This window comes from Lactuca saligna, chromosome 9 (genome assembly GCF_052625555.1).
Source record: "Lactuca saligna cultivar CGN05327 chromosome 9, ASM5262555v1, whole genome shotgun sequence".
Lineage (NCBI taxonomy): Eukaryota > Viridiplantae > Streptophyta > Magnoliopsida > Asterales > Asteraceae > Lactuca > Lactuca saligna.
The window spans coordinates 126,674,774-126,693,513 of NC_136425.1; positions in this window are offsets into that span (position 1 = coordinate 126,674,774).

The following is an 18,740-nucleotide window of genomic DNA, read 5'->3' on the forward strand; positions in this document are numbered from 1 at the left end:
ATCATCAAATGCCAATTACATTACAACTACAAGTTTCAAAACTATCTAATCTGTAAAACTAATATCATCCTTCAACCCAATGCGCCTCACATGCTGTAGATGCTTAACCCTACTCAATCCCTTCATGAGGGGATCTGCTGGGTTCTCATCCAATGATAACTTCTTTTCCACGAGGATTCCTTCTTCTATTTGATGTCTAATGAAGTGGTATTTTCTACCGATGTGCTTGGATCTGCCGTGATCGTTTAGTTCCTTAGCTAAGGCAACTACACTTTCAATATCACAGAAAATCTCCATAGGTTCCTTTATATCTAGTACAACTCCAAGGTCTCTAATGAAGTTCTTCAGCCATATCGCCTCCTTCTCCGCTTCGCTTGTTGTTATGTACTCTGATTCGCACGTTGAATCAGCCATTATCTCCTGATTGGAACTTTTCCAAGTAATTGCTCCTGCATTCAAGGTAAAGATCCAGCCTGACTGAGAGCGGAAGTTATCCCTATATGTCTGAAAGCTAGTGTAGCTATACCCCACTACTCACAAGTCATCACTCCCACCGAGAGTAACGACCTAGTCCTTAGTATTCCGCGGGTACTTGAGAATGTACTTTACCGCAGTCCAGTGAGCCTTGCCAGGGTTCCCCTGATGTCTACTGTCCATACTCAAAGGAAAGGCCACATCAGGACGAGTACAAGTCATAGCCTACATAATCGAGCTCACAGCAGAAGCATATGGTACAAGACTCATCCCAACTATCTCAGCCTCTGTAATCGGACTTTGAGTCTTACTCAGTTTGGCATTACACTGAATTGGTAAGTCACCTTTCTTGGAATCCTGCATTCTGAACCTCTTCAGCACCTTATCCAAGTAGGTACTTTGACTATGTCCAATTACTCTCTTACTCCTGTCTCTTAATATCATTATTCCCAGAATATATGTAGCTTCTCCAAGTTCCTTCATAGCGAAATACTTCCTAAGTTAGGACTTAACCTCCTGTAAGGTTGGGATGTCATTTCATATGAGTAGTATGTCATCCACATACTATAGCAAGAAGCTAACTACACTCCCACTAGCTCTGAAATATACACATGACTTATCTTTTGCTTCTTGAAAAACCAAACTCTATGACTTTCTCATCAAAACAAAGATTCCATCTGCGAGATGCCTGTTTTAATCCATAAATGGATTTATCAAGCTTACACACTCTATTAGGGTACTTTGCATCGACAAAACCCTCTGGATGATTCATGTAAACATCCTCAACTAACTTTCCATTAAGGAAAGCGGTTTTGACTTCCATTTGCCATATTTCATAATCATGAAATGCAGCAATGGATAGCCTAACCCTAATAGACTTAATCTTCGCTACTGGTGAGAACGTTTCATCATAGTCAACTCCCGGAGCTTGAGTGAAACCCTTTGCAACCAATCGTGCCTTATAAGTATGTACCTTCCCATCCATGTTGGTCTTCTTCTTGAAGATCCATTTGCACCCGACCATTTTACCACCCGGTACAATGTCAACGAAGTTCCAAACTTGATTTTCATACATGGAATGAATCTCGCTGTCCATAGCCTCTTTCCATTTAGCTGGCTCAGGGCCTGCCATGGCTTCCCTGTAGTTTTTAGGTTCATCCAAATTACCTGGTGTTCTATCACTGATCAATGTATCACCTTCCGCAGTAATATGGAAACCATAGTAATGCTTAGTTGAATTCCTAACTCTGGTGGAACACCTCAGAGGTACGGACTCTTCAGTTGGTTCAACAGGAGTTTACTCCTCAGGTTGATTGCTAGTATCTGAGGTTCCTTCACCACATGACTCTTGAGGTTCTTCAAAGTCAATTTGCCTCCCACTGCTTCCTTGTCTTATGAGTTCCCTCTCAGGAAAGACTCCTCTCCTTGCAACGAAGACGACATTATCACCCTGTTTGTAGAAGAGATAGCCAAAGGATTTCTATGGGTAGCCAATGAAAATACAACGCTTACTCCGAGGTTTGAGCTTGTCGCGAGTCTCGCACCTTACGAAAGCCTCGCAACCCAAAATCTTGATGTGGTCTAAATTGGGAACTTTCCCAGTCCACATCTTGTGAGGTGTTTTGACAGCCTTTTTTGTTGGGACTATGTTAAGGATATGGGCGACAGTCTTTAAGGCATACCCCCATAATGACATTGGTAACAAAACTCGACTCATCATGGAACGAACCATGTCTGACATGGTTCGATTATGCCTCTCATTCATAGCATTCAGCTATGGTGTCCTAGGAAATGTACTTGTGAAGCAATTCCACATTCCTTAAGATAGTCAAGGAACTTTGTAAGATACTCACAACCTCGATCGGATCGAAGCATCTTAATGTTCCTTCCCAGCTGATTCTCCACTTCCTATTTAAACTCCTTGAACTTTTCAAAGGTTTCTAACTTATGCTTGATTAAGTAGATATAGCTATATCTGTTGTAATCATCAGTAAAAGTCACATAGAAGCGGTTTGCATCCCTTGTGGCGGTTTTGAACGGTCCACACACATCTGTGTGTATGAGGTCCAACAAACCTTCACCCTAAGCACAAGTACCAGTGAAGGGTGACTTACTCATTTTTCCAAGTAAACAAGATTAGCAACTATCATCTGACTTTAAGTCGAATGACTCCAAGACTCCAGCCTCTTGGAGTTGGTCTATACGCTTCTTGTTGACATACCCAAGACGACAATGCCACAAAAATGCCTTATCCAAACTAGTGGAAGTATCAATGTGTAAAACATTATTTTCTAAGTTGTCTACAACATTCACAACTTCATACACAACATTACAAGGTAATGCTTTAAAGTAAAATACATCATCGTAAAAAACATTAATAGCACCGATTTCATTATCAAACAAAAAAGTAAAACCTTGTATGTACAAGCCATGAAAGGAAATAATATTTCTCTTTATTTCAGACGAGTAACAACATTTATTCAAATCTAATGTTAACCCACTGCTAAGCAACAAATAATAAACTCATATCTTGGTAATAGGTGACGCCTTCCTATTCCCCATGATTAAGTTTATCCTCACGTTCTCCACATCCTCACTTTCTTTTAGTCCCTACATCAAAGAACATATGTGAAATCCATAATCTATATCAAGAATCCAAGAATTAGCATGTGGTGAGTTATTAGACAATATAGTCTAAATACCTGCATGGGAGGGTTTAACCTTCCCATCCTTAATATCTTGCATGTACTTAGGGCAGTTTTGCTTCTAGTGCCCTTTATCCTGATAGTAGAAACACTATGCATCCTTAGGGATATAAGAGGGAGTAGTAGAACCACCTTTGGTTCTACATGAAGAGGAGTCATCAAGAGACTTTATTTTGGTACCCTTCGAAGGGGTTTTCCTATTTTTCCCTTTTCCCTACCCGATTGCCAGAATAGGGGCGGTGGTAGGAGTAGGAGCGGTAACAACCGATTTGCCTTTGAGACCACTTTTGGCGGTCTTCAAAAGTCCTTGAAGCTTGTTGAGTATGACCTCCTCCTTTTTCATGTGATAGGTTATACAGAACGGATCATAACAAGGAGGTAAGGAATGTAGTATGATGTCAACATCCAACTCCTCGGGGAAGTTCACATTTAACTTCATTAAACGATCCACAAACCTTTTCTTATTCTGCATGTGGCCCGTGATGGGTTCACCATCCTTCATTCGGGTTGTTATCATGGAAGAGTTTATTTCATACCTCTCTTGACAAGCACTCTGATGGTATCTTTCCATCAGGTCCTGTTGCATCTCCAAAGGGTAATAGTCCTCACAGGACTTTTGGAGTTCAGCTGTCATTGTGGCCATCATGATACATGCCACCTTGGTGGCATATCTCTCAGGAGCCCTAAAGTTAGTGATCTCCTATTTAATAGTAGAAGACTCATCAAGTTCATTTAGCTCCTTGTCAAGGACATATTCCATTTCCTCGTAACGAGTGACCATCTTGATGTTCTTGTTCCAATCATTAAAGTTGGAACTGTCAAAGATGACTCTCCCACAAAGGTTCATGAGGGGGAAGGAGCCAGTAGGGTTTGAGTCAGAAGCATTGTTGGAAGACATCTGAAAAGGAAGAAACAAAAGTTTAGATTAGATAACGAATCCTTAATAAGAGACCTAAATGTAATATTAAGGCTAGGAATCGACACAATACTTTATAACTTGGAAGAGGGATGTCGTAATCTAAGCTATAAAATATTTGAATGTAGGTAAATGACGATTTACCAATTTCCACGACAAAAAAACGAAATAGGGTTATTAAGTTTTAATTGGTTTGAAAACTCCTAGATCTTTTGATATTCATTGAACAATTAAATGGCATGTTTAAATCTCGGGTACGCCCTTCAAGTTTGTGACTGGGATGCCAAGGATCACAAACAAGATGTGAATAACCATGCAAGTTAACTTGGTACTCTTAACTTTATCACCTAATCGATGTGCCGGTTAACCACACACACTCCATTGATGTATGATAAACATTAAACCATCCTTTGCCACCCTTACTAGTCCAACTTGGTGTGTCAGTTAACCACACATGCTCCACTAACGACTTGGTAATGGTACAAAGTGTAATTTCATGGGTTAGCATCAATTTCACATTTTCCGAAAGTAACTAAGTTGGGAATTTCTAAAAGTTTTAGTTAATTTATAATAATCATTATATTTATAATGAGAATTAATGTCTTGTCCTACCCGTTCGGCTAACAACCCTCCATCAGTCAAGGCAGCGGTGGGTGAGAGTGGACACCCATTGTCCTGACTTCCACTAGATCCTCTTGAATTTCCATTCCCATCGGCATGCGACATGTTCCTAAATATAAAAGAATTTTAGGTATACATAACAATTTAAGGAAAGGAGAGTTTAGAACGTCACATGAAACTATACTAAATCTCTCAGCACACACCCTCCCCCTAAGACCTTAAAGGAGCTAATTGAGCCAATCTACATTGTGATTCTAAACACCGGTTTCTTTATTTAGCTTACTCACAGCACGGCTATGATACCCACTTGTAACATCGTGATTATTCACCCATTTTGTTTATTTTTAAAACATTACTTTACAGAATACGTTAGCGGTAGTCTCATTTTGAATTTTAAAAAAACATCACAAATGTTACTTCAATTACCATAAACGTTAGTCATCAAAATTAATGCTCATAAACCAATCCAAACCAGGTTCCTAAAACAACTGTCATGAAACCTCAACAAAATTTCCAAATCATGTCATTACTAAAATAACACTAAAAAGTAGCTATCCAAGAGCCCCCATCCTCACCACGTCATCAGATTATGCTACCTGTACCAATGCAAGGCAAATAATGAACAAAGAAATAAGTGTCATAATATGCTAAGTCAGCTAACCATAAGTATCGTGTTATGGAACACAAATATCCCAAATGGATCAAAAAACCATCATGAAAACATGCATCTAAAACCTCACTTATCATGACATCACATACATCACATAGAATTATCACATACATCATGATAATGCTCATTAAAATAATTCATCATTAGAGCTTGTTCCTTTAGTTATACTTCATTAATCATCTTTGTAACTAACATGTTATTACTGATAGGTTTTAGACAAAAAAAAACATCCTATGTGTTCATGCAAACCCTAATGCTTAGATCTAGGCTTCTCTATTATACATGCTTTTCATCCAGGAATTGCAAATCCTAGATCTAGTGTATATAATCAAAATTAACATGACAAATTAGATCTAGATGATAAACTCTTGTTGAAAGCTTGAATCTTCTTGTTCTTGGAGCTTAGAGTCACAAGTGTAACTCCTTTTATGGATTACAAACACGAACTAGCAAGAGGGTAGTATTTAAGAGAAGGAGAAAGCACACAAAAATCAGCTCTGGGTTTCTTCGAAAACAGGTGGCTGAAAATTGCATTCATATGGTCCTATTTATACTATGAGCAACTAAAGTTTTAGTCAAAACCCTAATAGACAGCTTAAACCCTAAGCAGCCCATGGAAGCTTCTGGAATAAAGGCCATGGAAAAAAATCTGATGGACTCCCATCATAATTTTTTTCACCCCTTTGATTCATTAGGTTTCCCAGCCCGAAATTCAACTATCACACATTTGATAGTTTAAGTTCCCTTTGGTCAATTAATCTCCTTTAGTCACCAAATTAATTCCTAATTAATTTACGACTAATATTAATTAAATAATATGATTTCTCTATTAGTATATTATTATAATAATATATTAACAAACCATAATATGTCCTCTCTCTCTCTCTCAATAATTGACCCCATCAAGTTGCTATGGTGAAGGAAACCCAAAAGAACCATGCATAATCGGGTCAGGTACTTACAGAATATGGTTAAGGGCTTAGACACTAATCCAACAGTCTCCCACTTGGATAAGTCTAGTAACCATAAATGCATGTAGAATCCGATTAGCAATCGTAGCTCACAAAGATGCAGTCGAAGTCTGATCTTATCAATAACCTGTCCTTTAGATAAGTGATCGTATGATCCTCTGTTCTAAATATCGTGCAGACAATTACATGGAACATAGTCATACTTATTGTCTAGCAGATTATTTCTCGATCTCAGATTCGTTTGACGTAGATCTTAATTGAACACATCAATTCAGTCCTGACCGGGCCCGACACATAAGTGAAAACAAATCATCGAGTGGCCAATATATCACTTTTACCCTCTTAGGATAAAAGGAACAGATAAACTTCAAATTATATGAATTTACTATTCACTAATCAAATCACACACAACAATGTGTTTTATAACATCAAGTTACTCATGCGTTTACGAATTATCAATGTACAACCAATTAGCCAACAATAAACCATATATCCAGGTTTTAAGTGATGGGTTTTGAGCATTCTAACACTTCCTAAGTGTACATGCAACCCTAATAACCTTGAATCTATGTTTTCTCTATATACATGCAAATTTCTTTTTCAATGTTATTTCCTAACTAGCATGGCATGGTGATTATATAAAACATAAAAACTAGTAGAAATACATACCTTGTTGTTGCTTGGATTCCTTCAAGACTTTGTGAGCCTAGCACCCCAAATGTTGTGCCTCAAATGCTTCACACAACACCACAAAACTTGGAATAACTTGAGAGAATACTTGTAGCACTCAAAATCGGTTATGCCCTCTCTAGTAACCTCTTAGGTCTGATTTTACTAGCCAAAGGGTTCCTTTTATAGTGGTGTCACAATTAGGGTTTCATTAAGAAGACCCATAATTATCATGACTCTTCATTTCTCATGACCCATGGTTTTGTAACTCCCATGGACTATCCATGGAGCTCCAAATGTTTACATCCATAATCCATAAACCATGGATCATTAATCCACCATAAAAGAATTGATGATTGTCATAATCAACCCTTACATATTTAATTAGTCTCACTTTGATCACCAAATTAATACTAGATTAATACTTGATCAAATACTAATTAAATAATACTATTATTAATATATTAGAACTTATAATATATTAATAATCATAAGTGCCTTATTCTCTCATTTAGTCTATCCAAGTATTGCAATGCCATGCAACCCAAATGGACCATGCCGGGTCGGGTCAAGTTCATACCAAATAAAGTTATGGACTTAGACACTATATCCAACAATCTGCCACTTGGATAAGTCTAATAACTATATTTGCAAATATGACTTCAAAATCCGACTAGCAATCGTAGCTCTTTCAAAGTCTCTCGGAACTGAGATGATGATGATACGCCATTTAAGATAAGTGATCATATAATCCTCTGTTCTCATGATATCAGCCGGACAAACACATGGAACATGGTCTTACTTATTGTCCAACATTTGTTTCTCGATCTCCGATTTGTTTCGACATAGAACTAAATTGAACAAATCAATTAGGTTCTGACCGGGCCCGGTACATGGGTTAAAACCAAATCATCGAGGGGCCCAGATATCGCTTCTATTTCTAGAAGGAACAGATAAACTTCGACTGATATGCTTGTACTAACTACTTGTTCAATTACTCACAAAGGCACGTTTTATAACATCGAGTTACCAATGCATTTTCGTACAATCAATGAATAACCAACTCATAGTCAACAACTCATATCTCTAGGTTTGAAGATTTATATGATATTACCATCTCACGATCACTCGAGATAAATTCCATGAAGTGATACAAGTGAGCGTGGGTTGAATCCAATACTCAGCCCTTATGAGTACTCATGAATGTTGTGGCAACCATTGCATTGTCCAAAGCACTTTAGACAAATCGTACAAGCCAAATTCATGACAGTCTTAAATCAATACTTACTTCCAAAGTTTGACTGACTGTGGATGGTTTGAATAATATGATATATACCATAACATAATTATTCTGGAAGTAAAAACATGAAAAATTGAAACATAGTAAACAAACAACATAAGATAGTAACACCTTACTCATAAATAAATAACAACTTTTATTTATCATCAAATGTCAATTACATTTTACAAGTTTCAGGAATCTAATTATTGAAACTAATATCATCCTTCAGCCCAATGCGCCTTGCATGCTGTAAATGTTTAACCCTGCTCAGTCCCTTCGTGAGGGGATCCGCCGGGTTCTCATTTGATGATACCCTCTTTGCCACGAGGAGTCCTTCTTCTATTCTATGTCTGATGAAATGATATTTTCTGTCAATGTGCCTAGATCTCCCGTGATCTCTTGGTTCTTTCGCCAAAGCAACCGCACTTTCACTGTCACAGAAAATTTCCATTGGCTCCTTTATAGCTGGTACAAATCCAAGGTCTCAGATGAAGTTCTTTAGCCATATCGCCTCTTTTGCTGCCTCGCTTGCTACTATGTACTCTGATTCACAAGTCGAATCTGATGGGATTTGAGCATTCTAACACTTCCTAAGTGTACATGCAACCCTAATAACCTTGGATCTATGTTTGTCTAATTGTCATGCAAAGTTGAATTCCAAGGTTATATTCCTATCTAGCATACATGGGGAACAATTTTAACATAAAACATAGATAGAATAACTTACCTTGTTGTTGTTTGTGTTCCTTGAAACCTTGTGAGCCTAGCTCCCCAAGTGTGATGCCTCAAATGCTTCACACAACACCAAATGCTCTTGGAAGAACTTATGAGAGAACACACACTTCTTCAAAATCGGCCAAGCCCTCTTATTTCTTAGTGTAGCCGATTTTGAGTGGAGAACATGTTACTTATATAGTGTTGACACATCTAGGGTTAAACCCTAATGTGTCATGACTCTTCATTTCCATGACCCATGGGTTTGTAACTCCCATGGAGCATCCATGGAGCATCCTATGGGTGGAACCCAACTTGATAGTCCATGGAGCCTTTTAGCCCACTATACAAGATATGGATGATTTACATAATCAACCCATATATTTAATTAGTTATCTTTTGATCACTTAATTAATTCTAAATTAATTGTTGATCAAACTAATCAAATAATATTATTAATATATTAGAACTTATAATATATTAATAATCTCCAAGTGTTATTTCTCTCATTTAGTCTATCCAATTGCATGGTGCCATGCAACCCAAATGGACCATGCCGGGTCGGGTCAAGTACATACCAGAAATAGTTATGGACTTAGACACCTTATCCAACAGTCTCCCAGTTGGATAAGTCTAATAACTATTACTGCAAGTATGACTTCAGGAACCGATCGGCAATCGTAGCTCTTTTCAAGGTTTCTCGAAACTGAGAAAATGATGGTACGCCATTTAAGATAAGTGATCATATAATCCTCTGTTCTAGATATCAGTCGGACAAATACATGGAACAATGTCTTACTTATTGTCCAACAATTTGTTTCCCGATTTCCGATTTGTTTGACAAAGAACTTCATTGAACACATCAATTTAGTTCTGACCGGGCCCCGTACATAGGTCAAAACAAAATCATCGAGGGGCCCAGATATCAGCTTCTAATCCAAGAAGGAACAGATAAACTTCGACTCATATGTTTGTTCTACTACTCATTGAATTACACACAAGAGCGCGATTTATAACATCGAGTTACCAATGCGTTTTTCGTACAATCAATGAATAACCAACTTGTAAGTAACAAATCATATCTCTAGGTTTAAAGACTTATATGATATTACCGTCTCACGATCACTCGAGATAGAATTCCATGAAGTGATTCCAGTGAGCGTGGGTTGAGTCCAATGCTCAGAACTTATGAGCACTCATGATTGTTGTAGCCTTGTCCCAAACCTCTACAACCAAACATGACAGTCTTGATTCATACCTACTTCCGACATATGACCGACTGTGGAGGTTTGAATAATATGTTATACCAAACAAAATTATTCTGGAAGTCAAAACATGCAAAAGAAATATAGTAAACGATCGACAAGAGATAGTAACACTTAACTCATAAATAAAACACTTTTATTCATCATCAAATGTCAATTACACTTTACAAATTTCGAGATTATCTAACTACTAAATCTAATATCATCCTTCAGCCCTATGCTCCGAGCATGCTGGAGATGCTTAACCCGAGTCAGTCCCTTTGTGAGGGGATCTGCCGGATTCTCATCTGATGATACCCTCTTTGCCACGAGGAGTCCTTCTTCGATCCGATGTCTGATGAAATGGTATTTTCTGTCGATGTGTCTGGATCTCCCGTGATCCCTTGGTTCCTTGGCTAAGGCAACAGCACTTTCATTATCACAGAAAATTTCCATTGGCTCTTTAATAGCTGATACAACTCCAAGGTCTCCAATGAACTTCCTCAGCCATAACGCCTCTTTTGCCACTTCGCTAGTTGCAATATACTCTGATTCACAAGCAGAATCTGCCACCATCTCTTGCTTGGAACTCTTCCAAGAAATTGCTCCTCCATTTAGGGTAAAGACCCAGCCCGACTGAGAGCGAAAGTTATCCCTACCAGTCCGGAAGCTAGCATCACTATACCCTACAACTCTCAATTCATCACTCCCACCGAGGGTAAGGACCCAGTCCTTAGTCCTTCGTAGGTACTTGAGAATATTCTTTACCGCAGTCCAGGGTGCCTTGCCAGGGTTCCCCTGAAACCTGCTAACCATGCTCAAGGCAAAAGCTACATCAGGTCGAGTACACGTCATAGCATACATGATCGATCCTACAGCCGAAGCATAAGGTACTCGACTCATTTCTGCTATCTCAGCCTCAGTGCTAGGGCTTTGTGTCTTACTCAATTTGGCGTTACTCTGGATGGGCAACTCTCCTCTTGGAGTCTTGCATTCTGAATCTCTTCAGAACCTTCTCCAAGTAGGTACTTTGACTAAGTCCAATTAGTCTTTTACTCCGATCTCTCAAGATCCTTATCCCCAAAATATAGGCTGCTTCACCAAGGTCCTTCATAGCGAAACACTTTCCAAGCCAGGACTTTACTTCCTGCAGGGCTGGAATGTTGTTTCCTTTGAGTAGTATGTCATCCACATACAATACCAAAAAGCTAACTATACTCCCACTAGCCTTGACATATACACAAGATTCATCTTCACTCCTAGAAAAGCCAAATTCCTTGACCTTTTCATCAAAGCAAAGATTCCATCTGCGAGGTGCTTTTTAATCCATAAATGGATTTCTCAAGCTTACACACTCTATTAGGGTACTCGTTGCTGACAAAACCCTCTGGCTGACTCATGTAAACATCTTCAGCCAACTTCCCATTAAGGAAAGCGGTTTTGACATCCATTTGCCAAATTTCATAGTCATGAAATGCGGATATGGCTAATAGAACCCGAATAGACTTAATCTTGGCTACCGGAGAAAAGCTCTCATCATAATCCACTCCAGGAATTTGAGAGAAGCCCTTTGCAACCAGTCTAGCCTTATAAGTGTGTACTTTACCATCCATGTCGGTCTTCTTCTTGAAGACCCATTTGCATCCTACAGTCTTTCGACCTGGTACATTCTCAACCAAGTTCCAAACTTGATTGTCATACATGGATTGTATCTCGCTATCCATAGCCTTTTTCCATTTAGCAGACTCGGGGCCTGCCATGGCTTCCTCGTAGCTGTTAGGGTCATGTTGACTTACTAGTGTCTCATCACTAATAAGTGTCTCACCTTCTGCAGTAATATGGAATCCATAGTAATGCTCAGGTGCACTCCTAACTCTCGTGGAACGCCTTAGAGGTACAGATTCGTCAATTGGCTCAACAGGAGTTTCCTCAAGTTAAGGGCTAGAGTTTGAAGTTCCTTCACCACTTGACTCTTGAATTTCTTCAAGATCAATTTGCCTCCCACTGTCTCCTTAGCTTATAAACTCTCTTTCTCGAAAGACTCCTCTTCTAGCTACAAAGACCACATTGTCACTAGGTCTGTAGAAGAGGTAACCAAAGGATTGATGTGGGTAGCCAATGAAAATACACCTCTCGCTTCGGGGTTCGAGCTTATCATGAGTCTCGCGTCTCACGAAAGCCTCGCATCCCCAAATCTTGATGTGGTCTAGTTTAGGTACTTTACCACTCCACATCTCGTGAGGAGTTTTGGCAACTTTCTTTGTCGGGACTAGATTAAGGATATGGGCGGCAGTCTCTAAGGCATACCCCCATAATGAGATTGGTAGCGAAGCTCGACTCATCATGGAACGAACCATGTCCAACAAGGTTCGATTACGCCTCTCAGCCACACCATTCAACTGCGGTGTCCTGGGAGGTGTCAATTGTGAGACAATCCCACATTCCTTTAGATAGTCGAGGAACTCTGAACTAAGATACTCACCACCTCGATCGGATCGAAGCATCTTAATGTTCCTGCCCAATTGATTCTCGACTTCCTGTTTAAATTCCTTAAACTTCTCAAAAGTCTCTGACTTATGCTTGATTAAGTAGACATATCCATATCTACTGTAATCATCAGTAAAAGTCAAATAATAACGATTAGCATCCCTTGTGGCATGTTTGAATGGCCCTCACACATCCGTGTGTATAAGGTCCAACAAACCTTCACCCCTTTCACACGAGCCTGTGAAGGGTGACTTTGTCATTTTTCCAAGTAAGCATGATTCGCAACTATCATTTGACTTTAGGTCAAACGACTCCAAGACTCCATCCTTTTGGAGTTCGCCTATGCGTTTCTTGCTTATATGTCCAAGACGACAATGCCATAATGATGCTTTATCCAAGTTATTATTATTAGTAGAATCAATACACAAAACATTATTTCCTAAGTTATCTACAATAGATACAGCTTCATACACACCATCACAAGGTAATGCTTTAAAATAAAGAACATTATTAAAGAAAGCATTAATCGAACCAACTTCATTATCAAACGAAAAGGTGAAACCTTGTTTGTACAATGCATGAAAGGAAATAATATTTCTTGCCATTTTTGGCGAATAACAACATTTATTCAAATCTAAATTTAACCCACTACTTAGCGATAAAGTATAAACTCCAATCTTGGTGACAGGTGTAACTTTCCTATTCCCCATGATTCAGTTTAGTCTTCCTTGCTCCACATTCTCACTTCTTCCTAGTCCCTGCAAGTCACAACAAATATGAATACCGCAACCGGTATCAAGGACCCAAGATTTCGAATGGGGTGAGTTATTAGAAATGATAGTGTAAATACCTGCATGGTTGGGTTTGACTTTCCCATCCTTCACATCCTGCTGGTACTTTGGGCAGTTCCGCTTCCAATGAGCTTTTTCATGGCAATAGAAGCATTCAGCCTCTTTTGGGTCAGAAGAAGGAGTAATGAAACCTTTCTTGGTTCCACTTGAAGAAGAGCCATCAAGGGTCCGAGCCTTGGTACCCTTCGAAGATCTCTTTCTCTTCCTCCCTCGACTTTGCCTGATTGCCAAGACCGGAGTTGAGTCTGGAGTAGGAGTGATAGCAACCGACTTCCCCTTAAGACCTGTTTCTGCGGTCTTGAGAAGTCCCTGAAGTTTGCTGAGGGTGACCTCTTCCTTGTTCATGTGATATGTCATGCGGAATTGATCATAGCACGATGGTAAGGAGTGCAAAATGATATCTATTGCAAGCTCCTCAGGGAATTTCACATTAAGATTCAGCAAACGATCCACATACCTTTGCATTTTCTGCATGTGGCTCGTGACGGAATCTCCGTCCTTCATCATGGTTGTTATCATGGAGCAGATGACTTCGTACCTCTCTTGTCGTGCACTTTGATGGTATCTTTCCATCAAATCTTGGTGCATTTCATAAGGGTAGAAATCCTCATAAGACTTTTGGAGTTCAACTGTCATTGTGGCCAACATGATGCAAGCCACCTTGGTTGCATCTCTTTCATGAGTATGAAAGTCAGCGATCTCCTGGGGAGTTGCAGTGGACTCGTCAATTTCCTTAAGCTCCTTGTCAAGGACATATTCTTTGTCCTCGTAGCGGGTAATCATCCTGATGTTTCTGATCCATTTGTTGAAGTTGGATCCATCAAAGGTGACTTTCCCACACAAACTCATAAGAGTAAAGGAGCCATTAGGATTCGAGCCAGAAGCATTATTTGAAGACATCTGAAAAGGAAGGACAAGTTTAGTATAGATTTAAGAGAGTCCTTAATAAAACACCCAAATGTAATATTAAGGCTAGGATCCAATCACAATATAATATAACTTAGAAGAGGTATGCCGTAATCTAAGCTATACCATATTTGAAAGGTAGGTGAATGACAATTCACCAATTTCCACCACGAAAACCGAAATATTAGATATTTAGTTTTTTATTGGTTTTAGAAATTCCTAGATTCTTTGAGATCCAATGAACTTTTCAAAGGCATGTTTCAATCTCGAGAGTGCCCTCCAAGTTTTGTGACTGGGATGCCGAGGATCACAAAACGAGGTGTGAAGTAACCATGCAAATCACTTGGTACCCTTAAAGTTTATCACTCAATCGATGTGCCGGTAAACCACACACGCTCCACCGATACTATAATAAACCTTAAGTCACCCTTTACCTACCTTGTTAAGTCCAAGTTAGTGTGCCGGTTAACCACACACGCTCCACCAATGACTTAGACAGAGTGTAAAGTGTAATTTCATGGATTAGCACCTTATTCACATTTTTCCTAAAGTAACTAAGATTGGGAATTTAATAAACATTTAGTTACTTTATTATATTCATCATACTTTGAATGAGAATTTATAAGTCCTTGTCTTACCCGTTCGGCTAACGACCCTCCACCAGTCAAGCAAGCGGTGGGTGAGAATATACACCCATTAAGTCACCATTTTATAGGCAACAACCTTATACCCACCTTATAGACCGGCTTCGTGAATGAGGCGTACTAGCGGTAAGACGACTTTATTCTTATACATATATATATATATATATATATATATATATATATATATATATATATATATATATATATAATTATTAAATCATCATAATATAAGTATAAGGGTTGAATTTTAACTTTTAAAATTCTAGGGGTTGGAACTTAAAGTTTTAACTTAACTTTACTTGTTCCAAAACTTGAGGGCAAGTTTTGTAACTTTCAAAACTTTTCATTTCTTGTAACTTATGAGTTTAATAGAGTAATAAAATGAAGACTCTTCATTTTTCTAACTCTTGTGTTTTCTTAATGGTTTTAACTCAAGTGTGACTCTTGGTTTTCCATAACTTAAGGATAAGTTATGGACTCCATTAAAACACATTATGATCAACAATTAATCTACCACATAGGTTACAAATAATTCCTATGATCATCTAAAACATCATAAGAACAAGAACATGAATATGAACACAACCAAAAATTACATTTAAAACTTTGTAATTTTGATAACTAGTTGTTGTAAATGAATTAGCAAAGACATTACACCACCAAAAACAAGTTTTCAATTACCAAAACAGTTTAGGGTAATGTTTCTAATTCATTTCCAGCAACTAAATCGGAATTCTGCACTCAGTCGACCCTACTCGCCGAGTGCATGAACTGACTCGCCGAGTTGGTTGAAGATACTCATGAACTCGACGAGTCCCCCTATAGACTCGACGAGTCCATTCGCAGACAGCAAGATTTCCGATTCTGTTTTCAACTTTTAAGCACAAATAAGAGCAAACAAGCCTAGGCTCTGATACCACTGATGGGATTTGAGCATTCTAACACTTCCTAAGTGTACATGCAACCCTAATAACCTTGGATCTATGTTTGTCTAATTGTCATGCAAAGTTGAATTCCAAGGTTATATTCCTATCTAGCATACATGGGGAACAATTTTAACATAAAACATAGATAGAATAACTTACCTTGTTGTTGTTTGTGTTCCTTGAAACCTTGTGAGCCTAGCACCCCAAGTGTGATGCCTCAAATGCTTCACACAACACCAAATGCTCTTGGAAGAACTTATGAGAGAACACACACTTCTTCAAAATCGGCCAAGCCCTCTTATTTCTTAGTGTAGCCGATTTTGGGTGGAGAACATGTTACTTATATAGTGTTGACACATCTAGGGTTAAACCCTAATGTGTCATGACTCTTCATTTCCATGACCCATGGGTTTGTAACTCCCATGGAGGATCCATGGAGCATCCTATGGGTGGAACCCAACTTGATAGTCCATGGAGCCTTTTAGCCCACTATACAAGATATGGATGATTTACATAATCAACCCATATATTTAATTAGTTATCTTTTGATCACTTAATTAATTCTCGATCAAACTAATCAAATAATATTATTAATATATTAGAACTTATAATATATTAATAATCTCCAAGTGTTATTTCTCTCATTTAGTCTATCCAATTGCATGGTGCCATGCAACCCAAATGGACCATGCTGGGTCGAGTCAAGTACATACCAGAAATAGTTATGGACTTAGACATCTTATCCAATAGAATCAGCTACTATCTCCTGCTTGGAACTTTTCCAAGTAATGGCTCCTCCATTTAGGATAAAGACCCAGCCTGACTGAGAGCGAAAATTATCCCTATCAGTTTGAAAGCTAGCATCACTATATCCTTCCACTCTCAAGTCATCACTACCTCCGAGGGTAAGGACCCAGTCCTTAGTCCTTCGCGGATACTTGAGAATGTTCTTTACCGCTGTCCAGTGTGCCTTGCTAGGGTTCCCTTGATATCTACTGACCATGCTCAAAGCAAAGGCCACATCAGGGCGAGTACAAGTTATAGCATACATGATCGAGCCCACAGCGGAAGCATATGGTATCTGACTCATTTCAGCTATCTCAGCCTCTGTACTCGAACGCTGAGTCTTACTTAATTTGACATTACTCTGGATTGGTAACTCTCCTTTCTTGGAATCTTACATACTGAACCTCTTCAGTACCTTATCCACATAAGTACTTTGACTAAGTCCAATTAGTCTCTTACTCCTATCTCTCAATATCCTTATCCCTAGGATATAGGCAACTTCCCCAAGGTCCTTCATAGCAAAACAATTCCTAACCCAGGCCTTAACCTCCTGCAAAGTTGGGATGTCGTTTACTATGAGAAGTATGTCATCCACATACAACACCAAGAAGCTAACTATGCTCCCACTAGCCCTGACATATACACAAGGCTCATCGTCACTCCTAGAAAAGCCAAACTCTTAGACTTTCTCATCAAAGCAAAGATTCCACCTGCGAGATGCTTGTTTCAATCCATAAATGGATTTTTCAAGCTTACACACTCGATTAGGGTACTTTAGATTGACAAAACCCTCTGGCTGATCCATGTAAACATCCTCAGCCAACTTCTCATTAAGGAGAGCAGTTTTGACATCCATTTTCCATATTTCATAGTCATGAAATGCAGCTATGGCTAACAACACTCTAATAGACTTAATCATGGCCACTGGTGAGAAGGTCTCGTCATAGTCAACTCCCGGAGTTTGAGTAAAGCCCTTCACAACCAGTCGCGCTTTATAAGTGTGTACTTTCCCATCCATGTCGGTCTTCTTTTTGAAGATCCATTTTGTCAACCAAGTTCCAAACTTGATTGTCATACATGGACTAAATCTTGCTGTCCATAGCCTCCTTCCATTTCGCAGACTCAGGGCCTACCATGGATTCCTTATAATTATTAGGTTCGTCCAAATCCATCAGTGTACTATCACTGATAAATGTATCACCTTCAGTGGTGATGTGATAACCATAATAAAATTCAGGTGTGTTCCTCACCCTAGTGGAACGTTTTGGAGGTACAGACTCGTCTATCGGCTCAACAGGAATTTCCTTCTCAGGTTGGCTGACAGTATTTGAGGTTCCTTCACAACTTGACTCTTAAATCTCTTCAAGGTCAATTTGCCTCCTACTGTCCCCTTGGCTTATGAATTCTCTCTCACGAAAGACTCCTCTTCTTGCTACAAAGACCACATTATCACTGGGTCTGTAGAAGAGGTAACCAAAGGATCTTTGTGGGTAGCCGATGAAAATACACCTCTCGCTTCGGGGCTCAAGCTTGTCATGAGTCTCACGCCTCTCAAAAGCTTCACAACCCCAAATCTTGATGTGGTCCAAATTGGGCACTTTCCCAGTCCACATCTCGTGAGGTATTTTGGTAACCTTTTTAGTAGGGAGTAGATTAAGGATATGGGCGGCAGTCTCTAAGGCATAACCCCAGAAAGAGATTGGTAACGAAGCTCGACTCATCATGGAATGAACCATATCTAGCAGGGTTCGATTGCGCCTCTCACCCACACCATTCAACTATGTTGTCCTAGGAGGTGTCAATTGTGAGACAATCCCACATTCCTTAAGATAGTCAAGGAACTCAATGCTAAGATACTCTCCTCCCCGATCGGA